Genomic DNA, 19,239 nt, shown 5'->3' with positions numbered 1-19,239 from the left:
ATTTTTTTTATTACCTATATACCTACATGACAGTCGCGGAGAAACCTTTCGGGGACCATGGCAAACGAGGCAAAAGGAGGTGCGCTTTTTAATTTATGCATCGATATAATAAAAAGAATCAAAATAATAAACGGTGATAATTAATAACAATGATGCATGCCTTTCAGATCCAGTTATTGGAGTCATATAAGTATGGATAAAAAATATATTAAACCTTAATAGTTCTGCAGGATAATATTATGTTCAGAAGTTTTAGTCCCAAGCGTTCCACGGGAAAGCTACAAAAATACGGTTCTAAATAATTAAAGTAAAGTTGACATTACATTTAACGACAACATACACATTCATCAGAATCACCGCCTTGCGTCACAAAGAAATTTTTCAGTGTGATTACATAGACCTTGGTCGAATCCAAAATAGCAAATCCAATGCGGCTAGATGGATGGCCCAGATAGTTGAATCAATTAATTTATGAGTGCACGGGTCTTCCAGTAGCCACAGGTCTTGCGTGTCGAAGATTGCCGAGAGGAGTGTGGCCAAGTCGTTCATTGACTGTTCATCAACTAAATTTGACCAGGATCGCGATCCGCAGTGAAGAGGCCTCGACGAAGAATAGAAGAAGTAATATCTATTTCATTTTCCTAAATAATTCATATTATCGAACCGGAGTCAAAACCTTCCAGTAACTTGTGTGCGCGTCTGAATAAACTGATACTATTTGATAGTAATGGTACAAATTCTAGCATCTTTGGCAAAGAGATTGAAGACGGGTGGAGTCCAATCTCTTTGATTTTTGGCCTATTCTACTTATTCTCATAGAGGTTATTCTCCAACAAATAATATTTTAGGAATTTTATTATTTTATGGAAAATTTTCCAGTGGCAACATTGGTAATATCTATGGTCAGTTTGTTGTTACTTGTTTTGTTGATAAATGTCTCGTAAAAATGTAAACAGGCTGTCAAATTTTTGGCAGAAAAGCTATACTGTTATATTATCATGATGCTACCAGTTTTTGTGGCAAAAATTTGGGCACGATCCCCAGGGAATGGCCAAGAAGATTGAAGGTAAATTTAACAATAACTAACTAAGGTAAATGTACCAGTAGTTGACCATGTACCAGTAGTTGACCTTTTTTCAATAAAATGCCCAAAATAAGAAACGTAGACACGGGATTGCTCTAAATTGTAAAGTTGAGACAAGTGAAGCTGTCTGTGGTCGGATTGAGGAACTAACACATCACCATATGTCATAGGAGCATCATAGCAGCTATTTGAAAACAACACATCACGCCGTAAGCATTTTATTTTTAATTTCTTAAGTAAATTGTTAAGGATATCAGTGGATGTAAGCATATGGCAATTGAATGTGTTTGACTTCATATTATCAAGTTAATGCATTACGGGCAGTCATAATATTGAAGTATCGATATCATTTGTAATTTTTAAGTTATATTTACAAGGAAGCAAGTTTGTGGGGGGGTCAACTACTCAAACTTTTTTTAATACTTTTTCAGTAGTTGACCAGGGTGGTCAACTACTAGATAAATAGAATAAAATTATTTCACTTAGTTTTGAACAATTTTTACGTTCATAAGTATGGAACAATGATTATTTATTAATTAGAAGTGTCTAGGGTGGTTCTGTCCAGTAGATGGCCTAGGCGTCAACTTTTTATTTTTATTTTTTCAGCAACGGGTTTGTGTATTTTTTCTTCGGAAAACAAAAATTTCTTGAATTATAGCCCTGAATATATAGCAACTGAATGAAGCAGGCCAACAATAGCCGACAACTTATGAGAAATAGCGACGCGATAAAAAAAAATGCAGGGCATCACGGAGGGTTTACGTTGGTCATTATAACGTACCCATATAATTAATAATGTTAACGTTAGTTTTGCCGCAAATTGTTTATCAGCCTACCTCACTATACTTTTTTATATAACCTGCCTGCTTCACCATACTTTCATATAACCTGCCGCCCCTAGAGGAGCAGGGTCTTAGCCAAAAAAGGAATCGAGACAGTGTACCAGCAGGTAAATGCCGACGATAAAGAATGCATAGCCGTCATAGTAACAGGGAGTGTCGGTGGGGCTGTCACACCAACGACAGTCCTATACAGGTACAAAAGAATTCATCAAGAAATTTCCGAAAATGTGGACTTTGTCCATGGAGCCCTTAAGCTGTAACAGTACCAGGAGAATCGTAAAGTGTGCCTTCAATGGTTACATAAGAGGAACCCAAGCGGTATTTAGAGAGAGTTCCTGAGTAAAAACATTGATGAGGAAAATCTTGAATCATTCCGCAAAAACAACGAACCTGATAAAGATGATAAGTCACTGTTCGCACTGTGACGAAAGGTAAAAAATGAGTCGGAAAATATCACTCCACCTGACCCGGTCAGACTCATCGATGATGCATTGCAAGAAGAGGAATCCGATGATATGATGTCTTTGGCCGCCTGAAATACTATGAATTATTATGATGTTTCATCTTCAATCGCTAGGGCACCTGTGGCTGGTCTAACGACTTGTGATGGTGATTCGTCTCCAATCGCCAGTGCACCTAAGGCTGGTATAAGGATTTTTAATGATACTTCGTCGCCAATCGCCAGTCAACCCGTGGCTGGTCCATCAAATATTCGTAGTCCATTCAAGAGACATTTTTTCTTCCCCGGTGAAGGGGAAGAAAAATTCAAGAAGAAAGCAAAAAAGGGAAAAAAACCCCCACCAGTGTTTCCGGTAAACCTTGCCAGGAGTATTTCCTAAACAAAAAGAGGAAGAAAGAAGAAATGGAACGGTTGAAAAAAGAACGAGCTGCAGAGAGGCAAAGAAAGAAACAACTAAATGAGCTAGTAAAAGAAGAAAAAAAATGGGGGAATTGAAAGCAGTCAAGAAGAAAATGCGTTTTTCTTCCGAGTCTTCTAACCTAAGTGTTGAAATTTCAGACTCAGCGGAGAGTGAATGGCATAAGTCTAATGATGAAAGCTTTAAGCCTAGCCTAAGTTTAACGGGCCCTGGCACCCCAAACATGAAAATTATCAGAATGATTTTAAACATTGAAATTGAAAGCCAATAAACTATACCTTTGGGCTTAAACAAATAAAAACACGGCAAAAAAATGATTTGTAATTCTCCAGCTTTAGAAAAAATTGTTAGATTATAATTTATATATATATATATATATATATAATAATAAACACAAAAATTTCGAAACACTAATGTCGCGTTATTTAGAAACCCAATCTATAATATAAAAATCAATATTTGTTTGTTTGTTTGTTCGTATTCTATGCGCTGCCATACCGTTCATCCGATTGCGATAAAACTTTGTCAACTTATTGCTTGCACTTTCGCGAAGAGTACAGGCTTTATCTATATATATAAAACAAAGTCGGGTTTGTTACACCATTTATAACTCGAGAACGGCTGGACCGATTTTTATGATCTTTGATTTGTTAGATTTGTCTCCGCCCCGAATAGCAGAATAACTATTAAAATATCGGATAAATCACGGAAAAAATACATTATGAAGACAATTCATTTTCTCATACATTTTGACATTTTGAAAAATTACCTCGCGCATTCGAAAATAAAAGAAAATCACAAAAAATTTAAATCCATATACAACGATACATGACAGAAAGAATAAACAAGAAACAAATGAAAAGCGTTGTGTGCATTATCTATCCTTTGACAGTTGATTCAGTTCAGCCTCAGATAATCCCAAAAGACTTTGTTGTATACTCCGGTGAATTTTGGAGGAAGTTGTCCTGCCTGAATCTTTTTTACTTCTTCGACAGCGTCCAAAAATAAAGCCAAGGATAAAATTACATGATCTCATTGCTGGTATTGCTCATTATTTACCTACCAATTTCAAAATCCATCCTTCGAACTTCATTCGACAATTGATCTACGTGAATAATCGAGCCGATTACCAGCTAGGTGCGCAAATAGCTATTTCGATCGTGATTTTCAAACGGTAAGTTGCCTTCGAAGATGTTCACTTTGTGAGGTTATCAAATTTGTGATTGTGTGTGCATCGATAACTGCTTCATTATGTAATTTTGAATTATGTGATTAATTTTCCAGTGTTTATCATTTGATGATTCGTCAAAATGCTGACAACTATTTGCTGCGATTTCGTCGATTGCTTAAAATCGAGACGGAGCGCCTCACTTTCATTCGGTTGAACCAAGCCAAACTGCGATCGGAGGAGTATATTCATTTACGCGATGCAATCAGCACCGTAGGAGATGCAGCTAATGTTGGTCGATTGACTATTCTATCGGCGATGTACATTGGCAGCCCACGTCATATGCATGAATATGCGCAAGATGCAATGAAATATGTTCGTCATTACGGTCGTCCAGATCTATTCATCACCTTTACATGAAATCCGAAATGAATAGAAATTGTTCAACTGCTACTCCCCGGACAAACATCAAGTGATCGGCACGTGTCTTCAAACAAAAAATCCTGTCGCTGATGAACTACATTAATAACCATCGCGTCTTTGGGAAACTCGATGCTGGATGTATGCGATTGAATGACAAAAACGAAACTTGCCGCATGCACACATTCTTATTTGGTTAGTCGAAAGAATTCGACCAGACCAAAAAGATGACATCATATGTGCCGAGATTCCTGATCCCGAAACCGATCCAGACCTGTATGATGTTGTAATTACTTAAATGATTCATGGACAGTGTGGCGCCATCAAACCCCCCCCAATCAGCGTGCATGGTCGACGGCAAGTGTTACAAGCGTTATCTATGAAGTTTAACAGCGGAGACTATCACTGCTAATGATGGTTATCCACTGTATCGGCGTCGATCACCCAATGATAACGGTAGAACTATCACAACGAAAATGAAGTGAAACGATATCGTGGTCGACAACACTTGGATTGTTCCGTATTCGCCACTTTTTTCCAAAACATTCAAGGCGCATTGCAACGTGGAGTTTTGCAATTCAGTGAAATCCATCAAATACATCTGCAAATATGTCAGCAAAGGCAGCGATATTGTAGTTTTTGGCGTTCAAACTCCCAATACCAACGATGAAATCACGCACTATCAAGTTGGTCGATATGTGAGCTGCAATGAAACAATTTGGCGTATTATCTCATTCCCCATTCATGAACGTCATCCCACTGCTGTACATTTGGCGGTGCATCTGGAGAATGGTCAACAAGTTTATTTCAACGCATCGAATGTTGCTCAACGTGCTGAAATATCTCCAGTGCCAACATTGACCAGTTTCTTTTCGATTTGTCAAAGCGATCCGTTTGCACGAACGTTGTTCTACTCTAAGATGCCACGTTATTACACTTGGAATGCTTCATCGAAGAAATTTCAACGTCGGAAGCAAGGCGATGCGGTTCCTGATCATCCGGATGTGCATTCTACTGATGCTCTTGGTCGCATTTACACAGTTCATCCGAAGAATGGCGAATGATTCTACTTGCGGTTGTTGCTGGTAAATGTTCGTGGGCCGACATCATTTGAATCACTTCGAGCTGTCAATGGTGTAGTGTGCCCAACATTTCGTGCTGCATGTCAAAAGCTCAATTTGCTTGAAAATGATACTCATTGGGACATGACAATCGCTAAAGCATTTGTTTCTGCATCTCCATCAGATACGCACATTATTTGCTATCATTATTTCGACATGCTTCCCATCGAATCCACCTGAACTGTAGAAAAACTACAAGGATGACATGTCAGAAGACATTTTACATCGAATTCGTGTCATTTCAGGGAATCCTGATCTCGAGGTGAATAAGGAGATACATAACCAGGTTTTCCTTTTGATCGAAGACATGTGTTACCTCATGTGCGGCAGTTTATTAGTCAAGTTAGGAATGCCAATGCCACATCGTGGAGTGAATTACGCTTTCAATCTAGAATTGGAACGTGAACGTGAAAATGATCGAGATGCATTGAACTAATTAGTTCGAACGAATGTACTAATGTTAAACCCCCAACAGAAGGTAGTGCATGATACGTTAATGAAGGCAATTGATGATGGAAATGGTGGCTTATTTTTCCTCGATGCGCCCAGTGAAACTGGGAAGACATTTCTCATGTCATTGATTTTGGCCACTGTTCGTGCGAGATCCGAAATTGCTGTAGCAGTTGCTTCTTCCGGGATAGCGGCCACGTTGCTAAAAGGATGCCGAACGGCTCATTCAGCGTTGAAATTGCCGTTAAACCTTCAAACGACTGAAAAACCGATATGCAATATTGCGAAACATTCAGCAATGGCCACAGTTTTGGTAGCAAGTAAAATCATCACCTGGGATGAATTTAGAATGGCGCACAAACGCGCATTGTGAGAGATGTTTTGGAGGCGCAATGATTCTACTATCTGGCGATTTCTGCCAAACACTACAAGTCATTCCAAGATCGATCGCTGCCGATGAAATAAATGCTTGCCTCAAATCATTGACTCTGTGGCGCTATGTGAAGAACCTTCAACTGACGACAAACATGCGAGTTACATTGCTAAACGATCCGTCTGCCGAAGATTTCTCTAAGCAATTTCTGACTATCGGTAACGGCCGTGTTCCTGTCGACGGAATGATTTCGTTTCCGCTGAATTTTTGCAATTTCGTGTCAACAATTGGTTGAGTGAACGAGCAATTCTTGCGGCAAAGAACAAAGATGTGGATCACTTAAACTTCACAATTCAAAATCAAATCGTTGGTCTACTGCATTCCTTCAAATCTATCGACTGTGTAAGTGCTCGGCTGTAGTAATTTGGCGGGCGTGGTGCGGCGGCGTCTTGCGAAACTCAAACGTATAGCCATGTGTATTATGCCCGAAAAAAGACACTGTCTAAGAACATTTTACACACGGTTATACGTTTGAGTTTCGCAAGATGCCGGCGCGCCACCCCCGCGCGATCAATACGTTCTTGCACTAACAAATGAAGACGAAGCAACCAACTAGCCAACTGAATTTTTAAACTCATTGGATCTTCCTGGCTTGCCACCGCACAATTAACAACTGAAGGTTGGCTCGGTAGTCATCATTCTTCGAAATCTGAACCAACCAAAACTATGTAATCCATTTCATTTTGGTTTGATTTTTGCACATTTATTGAACTTAATTCATTTCGAATATTCATTTTAACTTAATAAAAAAATGAATTTAATTCAGCTAATAAGTTAACACAAGATTATTGATTCTGAGGCGGTACGAAGTTCGCCGGGTCAGCTAGTCTTATATATAAAAATGAATGTCTGCCTGTCTGTCCTGTATGCGTTCCTATACCATTCATCCGATTGCGATGAAATTTTGATCAAGTGTTGTGCTCACGCCCACAAACGTTTCTGAATTGATACAACTATTTTCTTCTTCTTTTTCTTCTATTCTATCTTCTTCTATTTGTATGCGTTCTTATACCATTCATCCGATTGCAATGAAATTTTGACCAGTTGTTGTGCGCACGCCCGCGAAGGTTTCTGAATTAGTACAACCATCTTCTTCTTCTTCTATTTGTATGCGTTCCTATACCATCCATCCGATTGCAATGAAACTTTGGTGAGTTGTCGTGCGTATGCCCACGAAGATTTCTGAATTAGAAAATCATCTTCTATTTGTATGCGTTCCTATACCATTCATCCGATTGCGATGAAACTTTTGTCAGTTGTTGTGCAGGTTTCTAAATTAGTATTATATAAAATACAAAGTTTGTTGTTTGTTTGTTCCATCTAATTTTAATTTTTTTTACTACATATTAATAACATTAATAACGTTTGCATATTTTGGATTCGGTTTTAATTTAGCGTTCTTTTGTTTGACCTTTACTCCTATTATAATTATTTTCATATTGACATATTGTATTACACAGATATTTTAATATTAAAAAAATAATTACCTCTTATTATTTTTTAAATATCTAAGATACGAGGGTGGGTCAATAATTCCTTAGAAAAAAGCATTAAAACAGTTTTTATTTTTGTATTTTTTTTTTATTTCTCAACATAATCTTCTTGGAGCTCAATACACTTGGTAAGACGTTTCTCAATTTTTTTTAAACCGTCAGAAAAATAAGTTTTCGGAAGGTCCTCAAAATAAGCATTTGTCCGATCGATGACTTCTTCATTTGAAAGAAAACGTTGTCCACTTAGCCATTTTTTTAAGTTTGGGAAAAGGAAAAAGTCACTGGGGGCTAAATCTGGCGAATACTGTGGGTGGTCGACCAATTCGAACTTCAATTCTTCAATTTTAGCCATTGATCGTAAACATGTGTGAACACGGGCATTGTCCTGATGAAAGAGGATTTTTTTCCTGTTTAAATGAGGCCGTTTTTCTTCAATTTTGTTTTTTAGCTGGTCCAATAAAGATGCATAATAATCCCCTGTTATTGTTTTTCCTTTTTCCAAATAGTCAACGAAAATAATTTCACGTGCATCCCAAAATACAGTAGCCATAACCTTACCAGCTGATTTTACGGTTTTCGCCTTCTTTGGACATGGTTTGCCTTCGCAATCCACTGCTTTGACTGTTCTTTCGTCTCGGGAGTATAGTGGTGTATCCATGTTTCATCTACAGTCACAAAGCGACGAAAAAATTCATCCGGATTGCGTTGCATGAGCGACAACAGGGCTTTAGAGGCCACCAACCTATTGCGTTTATTGTCGACTGTGAGCAAACGCGGCACCCATCTTGCAGAAATATTTTTCATGCCCAATTTGTCATGTAAAATAGAAATGACGCTACCTTTTGAGATCCCTGTAACCTCAATTATCTCACTCAACTTTAATCTTCGGTCACTTAACACCATATCGTGGATTTTATTGATCATTTCTGGTGTAGTCACCTCTACAGGACGTCCTGAGCGTGGTTCATCCTTTGTTGATGTACGACCACGTTTAAATTCATTTAACCAGTTATAAATAGTTGCAAGTGAAGGAGCAGATATGCCGTGAACTAAATCCAACTCATTTTTTATTTCCTTTGCTGTTAACCCTTTTATATTAAAATGTTTAATAACAACTCTAAACTCAATTTTCTCCATTTTCCATTTTTCCATTTTCCACAAGCTTTTTTTTTTTTTAAATGTACGAGAAACACAACAACCCGACCAATCTGATTGAAACTTCGCAGCATACTGAATCGGTAGTGCCGCTGCATGAAAACAAACCGCTTACAGTACTAGTCGCGCCACCTGTCGGCTTTTCTAAGGACTTATTGACCCACCCTCGTAAATATAACCACGAAGCGACCGTGTGCGAAGCCGGGTACTTCAGCTAGTCCTTAATAAAACTGTCAAAAAATTCTCGGTGTCCACCCGAATCCCGGAGTGGTGTAGGTCATGGCTGGGGAGGGCTGACAGGACTCTAGCCTGGGGCCCCGGCGTGTCAGGTTGACCAGATAAGTGAGATAAACACACATCATAAAATTAGCTTTAATAGTAAAAAAAAGTCATACTGTCATACTTCTTGGCCATGAACATTTTAAATTATATAATTGTGCAATATATTTTCTGATTATTATCTGTCGATACTCGACAGCTCCATTATTAAAGTAGATGTATTAAAAATCGTCAATAATTTACTGTATAAGTACCCTTAATTTGAAATAAAACACAATTTGAAAAACGTTAATGTAGTGTTTCACACTGCCTTTAATATTAGCGGTAGGTGGGGGACCCACCAAATATCCTAGCCTGAGGGCCCGTTTCAGGATGCGGGGACCATCATGTAGGTACACCGAGTGCAATAGACAAAAGACCGATAAACGAGAAATTAGGCTGTGTTGTGTTGAGTAGTGACACATCCTTGTTACTTGCGAGCTTCTCCCGGTGTAAAATAATCATTTAATAGTTATAAGCCGAAACGTAACCCTGACCTCTAGAAACGGCTTCATAAAACATCTAATCTGATTCCTTGCTCAACTACGTAAATATTTTATTCATAGGTAAAGGCCTTCGTCCGGTGCGTGAAAATCACTTACTGGGCGGAGGTGTAATTAAGATAAATTTTAAAGTATAAATGATGATGGATGAAAGAGATAATTTTAAGACTATATTAAATATATAAATAAAAATGCAAATGTTGTAAACTTTGCCGCGCATTGCGCAATGCTAAAATCTTCGCGCACCGGCGCCAAAGTCAGCCTCGTGATTCGCCGAATCCAAAGATCATCCGATCGGATTTGGCCAATCACGAGAGCTCTTTGGTGAGTTGGCGAATTTCAAAAAAGGGAACCCCAAGAGAAAAGTTAGTGAGCGTCCTTTATTTAAAGTATACGGACCTGATGACTGTAACTGTAAAAACCAGAAAATAAACTTGTAAAACTAGAGATTAAAAATATAAGACCACGTTACGAACAAGAAAGACTTTTTTTTTATTTAATTTCTTTCATTTAAATTTTTTGTGAATCCGGGGTTCTATCGACACCTGAGCTAGCCACTGGAACCCTTTAAATAGGTAGGTTTGTGTATAAGTTAAATGCAATAATACTTTTTTTGTCCATTTTCAATTAATATTTTGAAACCTCAATATAAAAAAAGGAAAAATCGACGATAAACATTCAGCGAAAAGAACGACTACACCCACTACAGTCAGTGATGGTGTAAATCAAAAGAACATTTTTTTTCAGTGGAATTCGTCATAAATACTGTAGCTCTCTAGACCAAGCTGATAGCATAGCCGATATTATTTGAGTAATGTTTTAGCATACTAGGCGCACATGTCCAGCATGGTCGCTGTTAGTCACTTCCAATCCGCCAGTCGCTGATGACACGCTCCATGGTTATCGCCACTATGCTTCCAATTTAATAAAAACTAGCAGAAACTGTACAAATATACCGCCGTATATTGTGAAAATATGTAAAAATAATATATGAAGAAGAAAAAGAGCCTATGGGACTAATTTACATTCTCCTCCTTGGGCTCCCCCCAATATTAAATCCTGAGTGCGCCACTGAATCAGGCCGATCATAATAATATTAAATAATAATTATTATTTTCTCGAATGTCATACCACAAAAACATCTTACATTCGTTCAAGATCTTCCAATTCATTTTGTTCTTCGAATGAGGATTCCTGCAATATTGCTATTCATTATTACGACGTGATTGTAAAATTGTAAATATTATTGGTGAATTCTGAATTCAAATCGATATACTTTTAATGTTGAATAATGTTTTCAGACAATTTTGTCTTCATTATCGATTATTGAATTAAGTGAATTAATTAAGTAAACGTCTATAAATTCAAATTTTAATAATGTTCATATCTCGTGAATTAAACCTAAAAATTCATTTAATTTTTTTTTGTGGTGATCTGCGCTTTAGCCAAGAAATCTTCAGTAAAAAATTTCAGCGCCTTTGGGCTTGGCGTTTCAGAAATATTATTCAGAGTATTTATTAAACGGCCATAATTACAAAGTTAAATGTTTGGTAATCAATTCTTTCAATTTGATACTGTTAGGAAAAGACAGGAAACATTTTATGTGAATTGTGTTGTGTTGTATGTAATTAATACCTAAATTTATGCAATAAAATGCTTACAGGAGCAGAGTGCCTACACTCTGGAAGAATTGAATGATAGCCTTGAAGAGGCAACTGGCATGTCACAAACGCTCAGCCTCCGAACACCGTTTAGTGGAAGTATGTGGCTAAGAAAAACTAAGAACCAGGTAGAGTGGAGACAGTAAGCCATGCGGTAAGTTCATCCAGCAGTGAATTTAGATTGGTTGAGAAAACATTAAATAAAACACCTTTACATTTTAATAAGAATGAATTACACCAATCGCCTTTTTCTCGGTCTCTATTTGTCAAGGTATTTATTCGGAAGTAGATTTTATCAATGTTTTATGTATTTTCAGATAGTGAAACAATCACAGAACCAATCGAAGAATTCCTGTCAAAGCCACTTTCCTGGAATGGTGGATGTTTCATCGTAGTTCACAATCCTACCCTCCTAATGAGGTACTTATATCTGTTCTATGGCGATTCTTCTTCACTACCTTCTTGATAAATAAAGATGTCTGTAGTAAATGTAGAGTCTTATTCTTTACTCTATCCTATATTTTCTGGATAAATGTCATCTTTCAATTGACTGCATGGATTGATTACAGCATTTATGAGGAATTCTTTTTTATACCTTCTCATGTGATAAGAGCACAGGCCCCTACCTTTCTCAAGTCGTGATCCCGTTTTATAACAGGCAAATAGTCATAATAAATAGAACAACACAGTTTTTAAAAGACATGAGTTCGAGTTCCACCTGGTCCAACTTTTTTTGTAATGTGTATGTTTCTGAGTTTTTAAAAAAATTGTCTTTATTTCTATAATCTAACTCTCAAAAACCATTCAGTATTGAATAAAAATAATAATAACTAAAAACATTCCGAATATGTTAATTCATTGTAGTATCGACTAGTCGTGAATGTAAATTATTTGGAATGTGTCAGTACTCGAAATTGAAAATTTTACGAACCGGAGCGCTGGATATTTTTCGAAAATATTAACATAGTCATCTAATTAAGTATATGTATATTTTATAAAAATAAGTGTATTCGATTTTATATCATTTATATCATAATATGGCCTATCTAGCTCAAACGGTCAAAATAAATTTTCCACATGACTGAGAAATAATTTTGGGGATTTCATGAAGCCGAATGGTGCTTCGGTGCGATCCGTTCCATTTCGAGCCCTGGAATGTGTAATATTAAAGGTTTTTCTCACCAAAAAGTCATTATTATTAAATTATACTAATCTTCCATGTATTATTTAAATATAAAGAATTAAAAATAAATATATACATCATTTTCGGTGTCAAAAGTCTATCTCAGTTTATTTTTCATTATGTATGTCGAAGTAGTATATTGTCCAAATCAAAATTTGACTTATAATTGTAATTAATATTATTATGTACTTAGTTATAATATAAATAATCATCGTTTTCGATGAAATTCCTAAAATAGTTGTGAATACCTATATTAAAGTATTAGTATACGTAATTTATATTAATTAAATTAATTAAATCATTGTTTAATGACGTGTTTTCTCTCCCTTTGTTTATAAAATATTATGTTAAATAAAAATGTTTTTTTTTTTAATTTGGCTATTTCAATCAAACCTCTTCACCCTGCTACTTGATCTGCCTTCCGATGTCAATCACCGACTCCTTCACTCACCAGTCGCGTAGCATCCCGCTGTCCAGAAATGTCCCGGTCTTTCAATGCTCCATCATCATTCGGAACTGCATCAGATTTAAACTCATATGTGCAATTCGTTATGTAAAGATACCAATCACGGAAACGCAGACTGCTATTTGCCTATTATATACATTACACTGGTTACTAGTAGGAAGGTACATCACAATTTTGTAAAAAAAAAAAAAAGTGTCTAAATATTGTAAATTTACAACATACCATTGTTTGAATTATTTACCAACTCAACATTCACATTTATTTATTTATTGATATATAATTTTACTCATAAATAATACTTAAGTACATAAATATATCCTCAAATCTTAATGAATAATCATAATAAAAGTTGCAACATTAGTTACAACGTCGCCACGCAAAATAAATTATGTTGCGTCGCCGGGCAAAACTTCCATCCCACGTCCCACACCAGATTAATGCGTTACATGTGCGCGCGTCACACGCCAAAAATACACTGATCTGTTTTCCCAAACGTGTCTAAAGAAGTATAACTTTAAAAATTAAATATTCACTCAATTTATTACAGATCATTACAATATAGAGGAGAGTGCCTTATCGCAAACTGTGTAAATTGTTTCGACTATAAAGTTTTGTGTCATTGAATACCTTTTAAGCGCGAAATATATTGAGGTGCATGTCGCGTACTATCACGTGATGTCACAGTAAACTGCCGCTATGTGAAAAAAGTGTGTAATGTCATTTTTATTGGTGTTTAAAATGTTATCAGACTGATGCTCCCATCTCGTAGCACATTTTGAACCTTTAAATTAAACGAACATTGTCAGTTAGAAAAATCTGCCGAAATCACCAGTACAATAGGTCACCTCACATTGTATTGTACTGCATCGACACCTGCATGACTCAATGAACGATTTTTTTATCATTTATCATTATCACTCTGTATTTTCTATAAGAATGTTGTCTATTATCAATGGTCTGCGGGTTGGATTCTTTTCAAAATATTATTAAATTTACAGAGACTCATTACTAGGTTACTCCATCATTAAATTTACAGATATTGTGTTCGTTCAAAATATGTATTCTGCAAAATGACTAAACCATAGATTAAAATTGTCGCCGTGACAGCATGATAGTACGCAGCATGCATCTCAATATAATCACAACTTTAATAATTTGTTAAACGTTTTTCTTTTGAATCGTAGCCAAGGTTATATTGTCAAAATCATGACATCTTTCTCAATATTCGGAAAATTCATTTATTATGATGACAGCGCTACTCCTACGCCTACTTAATGTTACTTACAGCGCTCGGAATGGAGCAGATCGCACCGGTGCGCCGTTCCGGTTCGTGAATTCCTCGACAATTCCGTTCCGTCTCGTGGCATCCTCGAATCTACCGTTCCTTCTTGTAGAATCCTGATAGCGAGATGTCTCGTAAAATTCTCGAGCCTCATCAGAATATTTAATATGGCGTTCAGAATATGTTGAAATTGAGGAATATAAATTGGTAAGCATATAAATATATAAAAAAATCTTTCTATTAAACAATGATTTTACTTGTTGACTACCCCTGTTAATAGTTTGTACATGTCGATACAAATGGGTGCCACAGTAAGCCAAATTTCTTCTTAGAAATGCATCTAGGTATATTTTTTCCTAACAATGCATTTCTAGACAACCCATGTGTCTGATAATAAAAAATACAGTTTTTATTGAAGAAAGCACTTTTACATTTATTGCCCTCTTCCGTTTTATTTAAGACAATATGAGATAATAGTATTTATTATTCTATTCTATAGTGATTAACAAGTTTTTTTTTTTGCTTGAAGACAAAATCACAAAATACATAATTTATTTAGGGTAGGTACCTACTACTAATAACGATAATAACGTAAAATTATTACATAGCTACCTAATAATTGTAATACACACTGGTAGGTACTATTTAATTTTCAATTGAAACACATGAAATATCTACATAATATTATTGTGAAAAATAGTTAATTTGTTAATTAAAGTTTTATGAATAAATATACCTCAGTGTAGGTATCTACCAAGGCTTGGATTTTCGACCCTTTGGTATCAACCACAGAGCTTAGCTGACTTGGATAAGACTGGTAAGAGTGTAAATCGCGGGTTCCCAAATAGTTTTGATTTTGAGTACATTTGTAATGGATATGGCAGTGGATGTCACAATATTTTATGGAATGAAACGGGAGAGAAATGAATGGGAGAAACAAAATCATAACTGTCCGATTAACGATTGCGTAACATATAGGATAGCTAACTTTACATAGGTAGGCTTGACGCATTAATAGTTTTGACAATACATCACAAGATAATCGAGGCCGTTCATTAGTCGACCTGTTGATATTAGATGGTATGCAACCAACGAGGTGTCTTCCCATCGGTATGGAGCGATATGCATCCGAGGAGGTTTTCTATCGCTATTGTACAAGTAAATTAAAATATCAGTGGTTTCTGTACAATTTTTGCGTCTATGGGCATCTTCATCAGAGATAACGAACAAATTTAAACGTTTATAGACTCATATCATGCCGAGCTACTTTTATTTTTAATTTCGATTTTAGTTCGGCAGAAATACTTCGCAGTGAAAAAATACGCGTAGGTAGGTACCTTCCTAAACTCTTATCTATATCTATCCCTTCATGTTATACAGAAAATAATGCTAAAAGAAAAAATAAATTGTTGAGGATATTAAAATAACCACAGTGATACGGTCCTTTGAAATAAATCAATATAGGTAGGTACGTACTTAGTTCATATTTTTGTTTCACAAAACTTCTTCGTAGCAAAGCTGTTTACTATTCAATAATAATACAATGAATCCTATCTACTGTGCATTAAAAAAAATTGTAGGTGAAGATTTATTGCTCTCAAATTCACAAAACTGTTGCGTAAGGAAGAGATTTTTTTGTCTCAAAAAAGGTTTTATAAACAATAGCTAATAAATAGCACATGTAATTTTTGATTTGAGGGCTTTGAAAGAATAAATTTACTTACAAAATATTAGTTTAAACAGCAATCCTGGATTATCAAGAGGTCGTTTACATCGTCGTAGTATTTATTTATAAAACCATTGTAATTATAAAAAAGTTCATACCCATCTAAATCAAGTAGGTACCATAATAATTATGGTGACTTGGTTGTGAGTTTTTGTTGGTGTTTTTCACACAAAAATAAGAAATATTTCAAAAGCCACAAACGCTCTAATCCATGCTCAAAAACTTAAATGGAAATGGGCGGGTCATGTAGCACGACTACAAGATGAGAGATGGACAAAAATAATTACTTCATGGAACTGCCCAAAAGGGAAATGCTATAGAGGAAGACCCCATGTGAGATGGCAAGACGACATCATAAAAACAGCGGGCCCAAATTGGCTACAAATAGCCAAAAACAGTCGTCAGAGAGTCAAACAGAGTCCAGTGGGACTCTTTGGAGGAGGCCTTCACCAGAAGAGGGGTTCTTACAAACCAAACAAACTAATTACATATCACTGTCTAATTTATAAACATTATCTAATAGTATATATACAAAATAAAAAATCATAATATAGGTATATTTATGTATTATACAAAAATAATAATAATTAATTTTATATAAACTAGAAAATAAGTAGATACTACAATCATAGATAGATATATATACATAATATATATATTCATAGGTTATATATTCATTAGATATAGTCAATTAACTGTCATTTACTTTTGTGTGTAAGAAATAAAAAGGCTTTTTTTTATAATTATTATTATAAATGATTTTTTTTTAATTTTTTAGTAAACGATTTCGTAAACTTATATTTTTATGTTACCAACAAATGATTCGCATGAAGGTGATGATGAAAATGTTTTATAAAGTACATTATGTAAAACTAAGATTGTTTATATTATAGATATTATATCTAATATTGCACATTTTTGAAAAATTATTAGCTTCCTGTTCCCTAAATTTTCCATTTCGAGCACTGTTAATGCACCAGTAAATCTGTTCTTAACAACTGATATTCAGAAAGCCAGAAAGAAAATGAAGAGTTGGTCGACCTTGGGCACAATGGATTGTTGGTAAAGTTGGTACCCTGTGACACGAACAAAAACGCCGACCTTCAGTTAGTGTTTGTGGCAGAGTATGGTTTAACGACATAACTATACAAATCTAGCCTTGTAGTCAATTCTACTTCTCAATAGCCTTGCGACAACCTCACGACACGGTTCAGACAGGATATATAAGTCCCATGGTTCTAAACTATGGAAGAATCAAGAATGAAATGGTCAAAAAGACCATGAACAGGTAACCACTAGCGTAATCGTTTAGTATTAGGAAGTAAAATGTATGTTGTTAACCTTTTCTTTGTAAATGTAATAAAATTTTACGTAAAAACATTTTCGCCTCCGAAAAACAAGAGTGCTCCAGTATAATTGGAACGCTGTGACCACAGACCTCGAAATGTCACGTCGTGAAATATCAGCGCGATGTATTTTTTAATATAAATTTCCGGGAAATCTCCATTAAACTTAGAAAATAAGTTATGGAAGAGATTGTTTACGTAAAATTTAGCAAGTACATGCTTCAATAACTTTTATAGCAATAATGGAAGTGTATGAAAATTGGAAAAGAAAATTGAATATTTATAAATTTATATAGGTACTGTATAATTGTGAATAAAGAATTTTTATACTAATTTTATCAATACAAGATAGAAGCTAACTACTGTTATAAAAATACTGTAAACGCGTACCTATATTTATAGACGCGTAATTATAATTATAGATTTTGTTAATGCTATAACTTGCTGACTATAATGAATATTGTAAAAGTAACAATTGGAAAAACTTAAGATTCTGGTATAGATGGGTTTCTACCCATAAACAATAATAAATCTTAATCGGATCTTGGGTAAATAAAAGAATTAAATACTGCAACTAAAAATACAAATTGGCGTGTGACCTTGAACTTTAACTGAATTCTGTCCGACTAGAATTTACGGCCCAGCTGTGCTGGCTCGCGAGGTAAAAATAGATTCAAGGTTACATCCATATTACTATATAAAAGTCACTATGCAAGATTAAATAAGTTAGTAACTGTTCGTGTATAACATCTTGTTAGGATTAAGCATTTATATATTTAAGTTGAAATGTTAAGTATAATATTATAGTATTTTCTCGTAATAATATTCGTCCGAAAAGTAAATATCGAATGAGAAAGTTTCTGCGGCTCCAAACAGTTTTATTAAAACTTAGTAAAATTCTATTGGCCTAAAAAGGCCAAGAGTGGTGGAAAGGACTAGTACGTGGGTGTCAACCTTTCATTTTGACATTTTAAATTTAAAGACTGCCATTCCCTTATTTAGTACCCGAATACTTATTCCGATACCTCGATGGAAAGCTAGAAACTTTCCCCTTCGTTTGAACACGAAAAATCATATAAAATCAACTATTTTGCTTACGTCATCCTAACTGCGCATTTAAGGGACATGTTCTAGAGGGTGCTTGAAACACCCCTATTGAGTCTTAATTTTGCGAAAATAAAGTAGAGTAAATTTAACCCGACTAAATTAGAAGATATCTCTATTAGAAAGTTGCCAGGAACGGGAGATATACGTAAATTCATCCCGTGAGAGAAAGATATAGATCTGCTATCCCTTACGGACTGTTTCCTGTTAAACCTCTATCCGAAGGGTATAAAAGGCGACCACTTTTCCCGTAAAATCATTAGTTTCTACACTCTTCACCAGCGATCTTCAGCAAGCAGCAGTCCTCACTGCTAAGTTGGGAGACATGGTTCTCAGTAAATTCGCGATACATACGTACCAGTAAGTCCCCTCCGGCGGGCAAAACGTAGCGCGAATATCTCGTATCTGTCGGTAGTGACGTCGGCCGCTAAAACGCTGCGCGAATAGCACGTATCTGCCGGTAGTGACGTACACGCGGAGTAATTTTATTTTTCATTACTCATCATACGAGGTGACGTAATCGGGATAAATTACGCGATCGGATTTGTTTTACAAAAACAAATTAATAAACTCAGTCTGTAATAATAAATTTTACAAATCTTTTCG

At 35.6% G+C, this 19,239-nt stretch overlaps 1 long non-coding RNA gene across 1 annotated transcript; it reads left to right on the top strand.

The window, feature by feature from the left end:
• Positions 1-916: 916 nt before the first annotated feature.
• Positions 917-13,026, top strand: LOC147079765 (uncharacterized). The gene is made up of 3 exons (XR_015070314.1): positions 917-1,066; positions 11,529-11,680; positions 11,844-13,026. It is a non-coding gene; the product is annotated as an uncharacterized LOC147079765 (long non-coding RNA).
• Positions 13,027-19,239: the final 6,213 nt, after the last annotated feature.

This window comes from Rhyacophila brunnea, unplaced genomic scaffold, assembly GCF_057557595.1.
Source record: "Rhyacophila brunnea isolate RB1 unplaced genomic scaffold, BYU_Rbru_1.0 scaffold_1, whole genome shotgun sequence".
Taxonomy (NCBI): domain Eukaryota; kingdom Metazoa; phylum Arthropoda; class Insecta; order Trichoptera; family Rhyacophilidae; genus Rhyacophila; species Rhyacophila brunnea.
This window is presented reverse-complemented; position numbering and strand designations above follow the sequence as displayed.